Source organism: Bos indicus x Bos taurus, chromosome 18, assembly GCF_003369695.1.
Source record: "Bos indicus x Bos taurus breed Angus x Brahman F1 hybrid chromosome 18, Bos_hybrid_MaternalHap_v2.0, whole genome shotgun sequence".
Taxonomy (NCBI): Eukaryota; Metazoa; Chordata; class Mammalia; order Artiodactyla; family Bovidae; genus Bos; species Bos indicus x Bos taurus.
Genome location: NC_040093.1, coordinates 5,385,189 through 5,394,542, shown reverse-complemented (window position 1 = coordinate 5,394,542; position 9,354 = coordinate 5,385,189).

Genomic DNA, 9,354 nt, shown 5'->3' with positions numbered 1-9,354 from the left:
TAGGGGCTAGCCAGGAAAACCAGAACCGGACATTGGTTCGTGATGTTAGTGTTTCTCTAGGTACAAGAAGCAGCAAGAATTTGGGCTCATAAAATCTTTACATGAAAACATCTGACCTTCGGAAGGCCAGTTCTGGGTTTTTCCCAGAGCACAGAGTTCCTTGTTTCTGATCTCTACTCTGAACTCCTTTTGGGGGGTGTTGAAAGTCAGGAGCTTGCAGTGGTCATGATGTCATCTTTGTAGAGACTGCTGGCAGAGTCCAGTCAGCAGGGTCCCTTCATAGCCACATATTTAACCATGCTTTGGGGGCATTTCTTGTCCATTGTGTCCTACGGCACTGGCAAGACTCATTCCCAGGTCTAGGGAAAGTTCCATTGATAGGCCACTCAATGTGCTGCTTCTAGAGCAGGCCTTGTGAGTAGCAAAAGTCTCTGGACCATACCTGTCTTACAGCACCTAGGTCCTGGAAAATATTCCCTCTTGTTGCTTCTTCCCATATCTAGAGTTACATTATTACAATCATTGATAGCATGTGGAGCTGCATATCAGCATTTTATCGCGGGCTCAGTCACACATTTAGTAACCTAAGAAACAATCTTCTGAAGCAAGCGACATAGAAAATAATATAGCTATGGCTAGCAATTATTAGTCAGGTCGTAAGTAAAAATGATAAGTCAAGCACTTTCATTAAGTAGAGCTCAGTATACCACAGGTCATCTGACTTCATTTGTTAAACGACTATAGCCAGGTCTTAATCTCCTGGTTGTACATCATGGAGCATCTAATCTTTATCTGAAGATTGCTTCCTGAGATTACCTTTAGAAACAAACTTAGAGTGTCCTTTCTAATAACTTAATTATATCTTTTAGAAATATAACGTAAGTATGAACTATCTCAGAAGTGAGGCTTCGTAAACACTACACTTTAATTAGCAAAACTAGAAACTTAGTTTAACAATGAACAGAACTTACTATTCCGTGAAACATTTTTTTCATTATGAGGGCTTTAACCCTGTAGCCAGGGAAGGCTTTAACCCATCAAATAGAAATGAGGTTTGTCAGGGAGCCGGGAAAAGCCAGGCAGCCCTGTTAGATTTCCAACAGCTCTGAGTCTTTGATTTACAGCTACTGTTCACCCATTTTTAATTCCCTGATTTAGGAGCAGACTATGGCCATGTTTTAAGGACATCAAGATGGCAAAAGTCTAACCATGAGGGGTTATGTTTGTAGAAGAATGAGCTTTGTCTACATGTACCATAGTCTTAAGTAATGCTTATTTACTTTACCAAAGTAACAAAATATTTAAAAAATGAATATAAATGACTTAAAGGCAAAAAATTCATAATCTCTTATTGAAAGCTGCATTCTAAGAAAGCTTTGTTCTATTAACATACAGATTAGACTAAATTCCAGTCTGGTACCAGCTTCAGTTCAGTTCAGTCGCTCAGTCGTATCTGACTCTTTGCGACCCCATGAATTGCAGCACGCCAGGCCTCCCTGTCCATCACCAACTCCCGGAGTTTACTCAAACTCATGTCCATCGAGTCAGTGATGCCATCCAGCCATCTAACCTATGTCGTCCCCTTCTCCTCCTGCCCCCAATCCCTCCCAGCATCAGCGACTTTCCCAATGAGTCAACTCTTCGCATGAGGTGGCCAAAGTATCGGAGTGTCAGCTTTAGCATCAGTCCTTCCAATGAACACCCAGGACTGATCTCCTTTACAATGGACTGGTTGGTATCTCTAATTTTCTTGAAGAGATCTTTAGTCTTTCTCATTCTATTGTTTTCCTCTATTTCTTTGCATTGATCACTGAGGCAGGCTTTCTTATCTCTCCGTGCTATTCTTTGGAACTCTGCATTCAAATGGGCACATCTTTCCTTTTCTCCTTTGCTTTTGGCTTCTCTTCTTTTCACAGCTATTTGTAAAGGCCTCCTCAGATAGCCATTTTGCCTTTTTGCATCAGATAGCAAACAAAACTTGTTTATCGGTTAACCTCAGAAAAATCCTTTCCATAAATCTTGAAATAGCAGTATTCTTACAAAGGCATCAGAGTGAAACCATAGAAGTCATGTTTAAATCTGATTAAACTGCAATTGACAATGTAGCCTGGTCACTGCTGTGACTTTAACACTGTAACAGGATAAGTAGAATTATAGTTGACCACATTTTACTAGGGCCTATCAGATCTATATATGACTTCCACATCATTCTAGGATATCTATATTAGTAACATCAACCATATAGCACAATCTGAGAAGATTTATCACCCCTTCAACCATACTTCCATGTAGTTTAACATGTCCAATGAACCCAGGTAGTTTAATAGCTCCCTGGGATATCTCAGGGGCCCTCTGAAGCATTCCAAAGTCAGCTAGAAGTCAAGTCATTTAGGAAGTTTTGTGGACAAATATCAAAGGGGGTTATAACACTCAGTCAGATAAAATCATATAGATCACTGGGAAACAATATATTCACTTAGCCAAAGTAACAAAGAAGATTTCAAAGGTAAACCTAGAACAGATCACTTTAGAGGTAAAGAAACTTAAAATCCATTATCAAAGGCAGCTCAACATCTCAAGAAAACATGTATTTATGTACAAAACTCTTCCCTTGGGGTCCACTTTCCATAAAACCTTATCACTTTCTGTACCCATTACTTTGTTCTCCCATGTTGAAAGAGCCACCTCTAAGTCAGACCTACTTCCTTTTCTCTTCATAAAATATAATTTCTTTCCTGATATCTTCTTTACTGAAAATACACATGCTACTTTCCTTAAGCAGCCTAGAACTTAAGCATTCTGTGGATTGGTGAACATAAATACCAGTAATAATTTCTAAAAAAAATATTCTAGAGAACATCTCAGGATGGCATCAAGCATTATTCATGAATAGTCCAACATCTCTACTTTCTCTGTAAGAGGAAGTTAGTTCTCAGTAATGAATGTTTCAGAATGGTATTTTATTTGCAAATGACCTAGCTAGTCAATAAACTTCCATCATTTAGTTTGGCACAGCCCTAGAAAGTCAGGTTACCGAAATCTAGAGAATGTTTTAGAGGGATATTTCTAAAGTATAATTATTCTTAAAAGAGTTTCTCTGAAAGATCGTATCTCTTTTACATTTTCTTTGAAGTTTTTTTTTTTTTTTTTTTCCCTTCCCCTTTCCTAGAGGTACTTTCCTGGTTGAGAAACTTGTAACAGATATAAAAATATAACAATATGTAAGTAATACTAAACATAGGCACAATGAAAATACTGTGCTGAATGACTCTTAGACATATCTACATTAGATCAGGAAACAAACATTAATGCTAGATATTTAGTATTTCCCAGTTTATGTGAATCTGAAATTCATTTAGGTAAATTTTTCTTGGAGTTAGAATTGTCTGATTTGTAAGCACTTACCTTCCTTTAGGTGAAGTGAGTAAAGTCGCTCAGTCATGTCCGACTTTTGCGACCCCGTGAACTGTAGCCCACCAGGCTCCTCCGTCCATGGGATTCTCCAGGCAAGAATACTGGAGTGGGTTGCCATTTCCTTCTCCAGGGGATCTTCCCAACCCAGGGATCGAACCCAACTCTCCTGCATTGCGGGCAGATGCTTTAACCTCTGAGCCACCAGGGAAGACCTTTAGGCCATTTAAATTAGAACTCATTTAGAACTTCAGCAATATTATATATATATAAAAAAAAAAAAAATGCATACTGAGACATACATAAATCCAGACAGACAGACAGAGATTTCATAGTTTCCTGCTCAAGATTTAAAACATCTCTTTGACCCTTTTTTGTTTGTTTGTTTATTTCTTTGTTTGGCTTGAATTTCTGATTTGCCCAAGGCTGAGTCAGGTCTCAGGCAAAGTGGGCAGTGACATTCAAGGACATGGAAAGGGTTAACTACAAGCTTTTCCCTAGGCAGGCCTTTTAACAAGCTGCTGCTGCTGCTGTTGCTAAGTCGCTTCCGTCGTGTCCAACTAGGTGCGATCCCATAGACGGTAGCCCACCGGGCTCCCCCATCCCTGGGATTCTCCAGGCAAGAACTGGAGTGGGTTGCCATTTCCTTCTCCAATGTAGTTGTTAACAAACTAGTTGTTTTAAAATGTATATGCAAAAAGAACCGGTTTTGCAGTTTCCAAGGGAAAGAAACTTTCATTTTAACCAGTTTTCTCCAGAGTCTAAAGAATATCAGGGCCATCCTGTGTCAAAAAGTTATCTTCCCTTTCTGTAGTAAGTTTTATAGCTAAAATATAGAACAAATTATGCTCAAATTGACTCTGATATCAGGGGCATTTCAGCTGATAAAAATTTTGGACTGTCCCTGTGGTGGAAAGTGAGGTCTTTGTCCCATCAGAAGAATCTGAAGGGTTAAGGGAATTTGCAGGACTGGGGGAACCTTGGTCCTTGGCAGCCCTGAGAAACAGGAGTACTCAGAAGGGAATTCTTTAGGGTGTTCAGGTGTGGGGGAAGCTTGGTTCCCTCTCCACGTGAGAGATAAGCTTCCTTAGAAAGGGATACTTTAGAAATGTTGGGACAGTTTTTGATCCTTCAGGCTTTTGAATATAGAAGAAACCTGGACCAAAGGGAACCTCAGAATCCTTTCCTAGAGATCATGTGGATATGAAAGATCACATAGAGGTCATCTAGGAAATCTGTTGGAGACAGAGGGACAGGAGACAGGGAGGCAACAGAACGTAAGGAAATTCTGAACCCTTTCCCGTCTTTTGGAAAACCTAGTGAGCCATTCAGAGGCCATTTTTGGGGGTCCTCTGTTTGTTTTGAAGCCAGGCCTTTTGGAGGGTCAAAAGTATCCAGTTTCTGAGAATGTAGCCAAGGGTTGAGTATGAGAGAGCCTCCTGGGATGTAACAGAACCCACTCATAGCCTATCTACCATAGAATGAGAGTACTGAGAGTCACTGGCTGACAGAAAGACGTCCCTTTTTCCCCAGTGGTCTCTCCGTGTGACTGAGGGCACAGAATGGCCGAGCGGCCCAACAGTCACATCCAACAGTCAGAGGAGACCTCTGAGAACCAAGCAGCTAGCCACCAGGTGACACGGGCAGAGAAAGACAGAGATTCCTGGGAGCAACCAGGTGACTCACCATTTGGTGATTTCCTGAAACGTGGAAGGCACTCTTGGGATGGCTCAGAGGCAATACCCAGGCTTCTGTAAATCAATCCAAACCAAAAGGGAAAGAAGAGAAAGTGACAGGGAAGAAGGCTGAGGAATCCGCCGAACAACATATCCGGGAGGCAGTGGCCTGGGAAGAACGCTCTCTGTTTTGCTTCAACCACTATGAGCCTGACATGGTGGACGAAAGTTGCCTTGCTGCGGGTGGATGCCCTTGTGGCCTGATCCATTCTGTACACCCCCATCCTCACATGGGAGTCTTTCTGTAGCAGGAGCCCTAATGGCTTTTACATGTCTGATCTGTGCCCACAGAATATTGGTTGGCATAGTCCTCACTTGCAAAAAAACAAAGGAGAGACCCTCACCCACTCAAGTCACAGATACTTTGGGCGCAGTGAGCAGTGGAGCGTTTGGAACACACCAGAGGGTAACCCTGGCCAGCTTCCCCAGTTGCCACCAGAGAAGTTGCCTGTTGGAAGAGGGTCCCTGTGAGAAAGGAGAAGTGAGGGCGTTGGGGGGGGGGGTGGTGTGTGGGGGGGGGTGGGTGCGAGGGGGGGCAAGAGACTCCAAGTCCCTGAACAAGCCAGAAAAATGTCATGGTCTGGGTGCTGGTTGGAAAAGAATTTCCAGACATGAGACAATACGGGTTTGGTTTTTCAGTTTCTGCATTCTAAGACCCTCCTTGGTTTTATCTGCTCTTCACTCTTTGGGTAACCACAACCTTGGCAGAAAGAATCATTTTAACTATTTAGTATATGCTCTATATCTTTCTGATTGCTTTTATCAGAGTCTTGAAAGTGCAAGAGAAATAACTAAAAATCAGTAATGTTGCTCTTGTACTTTTTGGCACATATTTTAACAAATAGCCATTAAATAGCAGAGCTTAAACGTTACTTCAGTTTATGTACTTTAGACTTTAACTAATAAAACACAGATTCACAGAGACAACTCTAAGATAAGTTGATAGAAGTTTCTGTAACTGGAAAGAATACTAAAGGCAAGAAAAGTTTTAGCCACTCAGTCATGTCCCATTCTTAGTGACCCCATGGACTCTAACTTGCCAGATTCCTCTGTCCAAGAAATTCCCAAGCAGGAATACTGGAACGGGTAGTCATTCCGTTCCACAGAAGTTCTTCAGAAAAACAAAGCAAAAAGAAAAGAAGAAGAAGAAAAAATTGATCAAGTCATGTTAATATTTTCATACACACAATTCAGTTCAGTTGCTCAGTCGTATCCCTCTTTTTGCGATCCCATGACCAGAAGCCAGGCCTCCCGGTCCATCACCAACTCCCGGAGCCTACTCAAACTCATCTCCACGGAGTACAGACATACACTCAAATGGTGCTATATGCTCATTAGGATGAAGAGAGAAACATTTTCATGTCACTAAACTCAGGTAATTTTGAATGTAGTAAAATGTACATAATGTTAGAGGATGATATTCTTTACTTGCACTGAGCTGTATTTTAAATTTTAACACAGTTGAACATAGATTAGGACTCATAAGATTCTTGTAAACATTTTGGAAAATACAAAACTGTGAAGAGACTCTGTGATGTGAGCATGAAGTGTACTGGAAAAGATCAGACCTGGGCTTGGGATGAAAACCGCCATTCCCCAAACCCAGCATCTCTGCTAAACACACATTAAATATAGTGTTCATTTTCCAAAGCAGAAAGAAGGTAAGAAGACAGGAAGTTACTTCGTTAATTGTGATAGTTTAGGCACATCCGTCATTTTTCTTTTCATGACACTTGTTCAAGTCAAGTGGAAAAAAACAAATTCACAGCATGGGAATCTCACAGAAACACTTAAACCAGTGAACATGAGTCATGGCGTAGAAGTACAGGGAGGTGGTAAAAAGACTGTGTCTGTGATTTGAGCCTGGAGTGCTCTGGAAACATCACACCTGGGCTTGAGTGATCAATTCCCCTACCCCGAAAACCCACTATCTATAATCAACACAATGACTGTTCATTCTCAGAAGCAAAGAGAAACCAAGAAGATGGGGAGTTTCTCCATTAACTATGAGCATTTCCACACATTCCTTATTCCTTTTTTCCACAACCTTGTTTAAAGAGAGAGAGAGAAGTATGAACTTCATAGTCTCATGATGTCAGAGTGACGTCTCCAGAACAAGTGGACATCAGATGTCACGGTGTAAATGAATCACATGAAAGATGCACAATCACTGCCTGGGCATTCTGGAATTAACAATGAAATTATAACTTGAATCTAACATTTAAAACTGTCAATTTTATGCAAATTTCATTTCACATATACTTCCCCTGTTTAGTATCCTAATGCATTTAAGTAGTAAGACTCAGCAATGCAAAGGACAGCATCTCCTAGTTTTCTTTTTATTTCTGAAAATTTTCTGAAAAACTCTAGACCTCTGAGTTGAGTCACCGGGCTTCCCAGCTGGCTCAGTGGTAAAGAATCTGCCTGCCAATGCTGGAGATGTATCTTCAGTCTCAGGGTGGAGAGAAACCCCGGGATGAGGAAATGGGAACTCACTGCAAAATTCTTGCCTAGAAAATCCCATGGACAGAAGAGAGTTGGTTCTTTGTATAATGGCATTTTCAAACTCTGTTTTAAATATCTATATTGCACCCAGGTGCTAAGTCATCACTGCATTTCGCAACGTCCCTAAAATCCCAACACCAAAACACATCCCAGTGGGAGTGAGGATAGGAGTGACTCCCCATGCTGATCTCTCACAAAAAGAATAGTTTCAACAGTTGAAAGTAGCTGATTCACGTTGAGAATTCATTATGCTCCATAGAAAGCTAGGATGCAGACAATGGAGCAAAGGCTCTGGGACACAAGGAAGTCTAACGGGCTGGTCTTCACTATGATAAGAAGAAATGGGACGAAATAAGGTGATGAGATACCCGGGAAGAAAAACTAGGAGCAGAAAGCTAAAGGCTTGCAGATTCTCATTTGGGCATTTCAGGAGGAAAAGCAGATGCAGCCCCAGACCCAGGACAGGATATTTACCTGAGAAGTTGCCATTTCCTCCTCTTCTTCCTCCTGCTCTGTCTTCTCTGGGGATGTTAGGCTGCAAACGCACTTCTGAGGTTTGAGAAAATACCATTGAGGGCATCACCACAGCTCTTTAACCTGCAACCAATGCTCCTACAGACAGAAGGGCCTTGAAAAGCTGGGAAGACCGACCTCTCCTGTCCTCTGTCTCAGGAGAGATTCAGGAACAATCAATTCCTACCTGGACACCAGCCTGTGAACTTATTTCTTGATTGTTCTCTCGCCATAGAGAGCTCCTAACACTCTGCTCACACAGATGATGTGAGCTGACTGACTTTCCCTGTCCAAATCCAGCTAGACCAACCCTGTTGCCTCTCCGTGGAGGAAGCCAGGGCTCAGCTCTCACAGATGGAGCAGGAAGCACTTCCTTAACCCGGACCTCTGCTTAGAATCCCCTGGAGCACTTCCTAGACACCACAGTGATGCTCCCACAGGACCAACATAGAACTCTGTTGGGAGGGCATCAGTGAGGTCAGTTCCTGACACTGGTCATGTGATCCTGATGGGAAACCAGATGGAAACTACTTGGCTAAAGATTCTTTCTGAACAGTTTCAATGAATACAAATCCCTGGTGGTCAGGTCCCCACTCCAAAAAGTTATCAATCTGCAGGTCTACAGTGTGGCCGTTAATGGAGTCATCAGCAAGTCCCAATTTTTTCTGATGTTTCTTCTCTCAAACCATCGTTCAGGAGTCCTGAGCTCAAAGCCTCACACTCACCACACCTAAGACCTCTCTGTAGGGGAGGATTTCGGGCAGGAATTTCTGAGAGAGGTCAAAGCTAGAATCAGGCAGAGAAAACACCAGTTCTTACAGTTTAGCCTGTAGAAGTTATGCTGGGTGAGGTGCTCTGGGCTCCCTAGGGTGTGTGTGAACTAACCCATTCAAACCAAAACAACAAATCCGGTGAGCACTGTGAGGGTGTCATTGAAGTGGGGCTTGTAAAGTAGACCCTGGGGTTCAGCAAGACTGTTGATCTCAAGGAAGGAGGTCATCTAGAGCAGGTGCTCACAGGACTGGCTTTTGTGAGTTCAAGAAACCACAGGCTGCCTGCTGCCCAGACAGATGCTGAGGCAGCAACAGCATGGACCAGTTTAGGGAAATTGTCAACAATATTCATTTTTTGATATTAGGATATGAGATTCATGACTTTTACAGCTTACCAAACAACGCCTAGGAAGCAC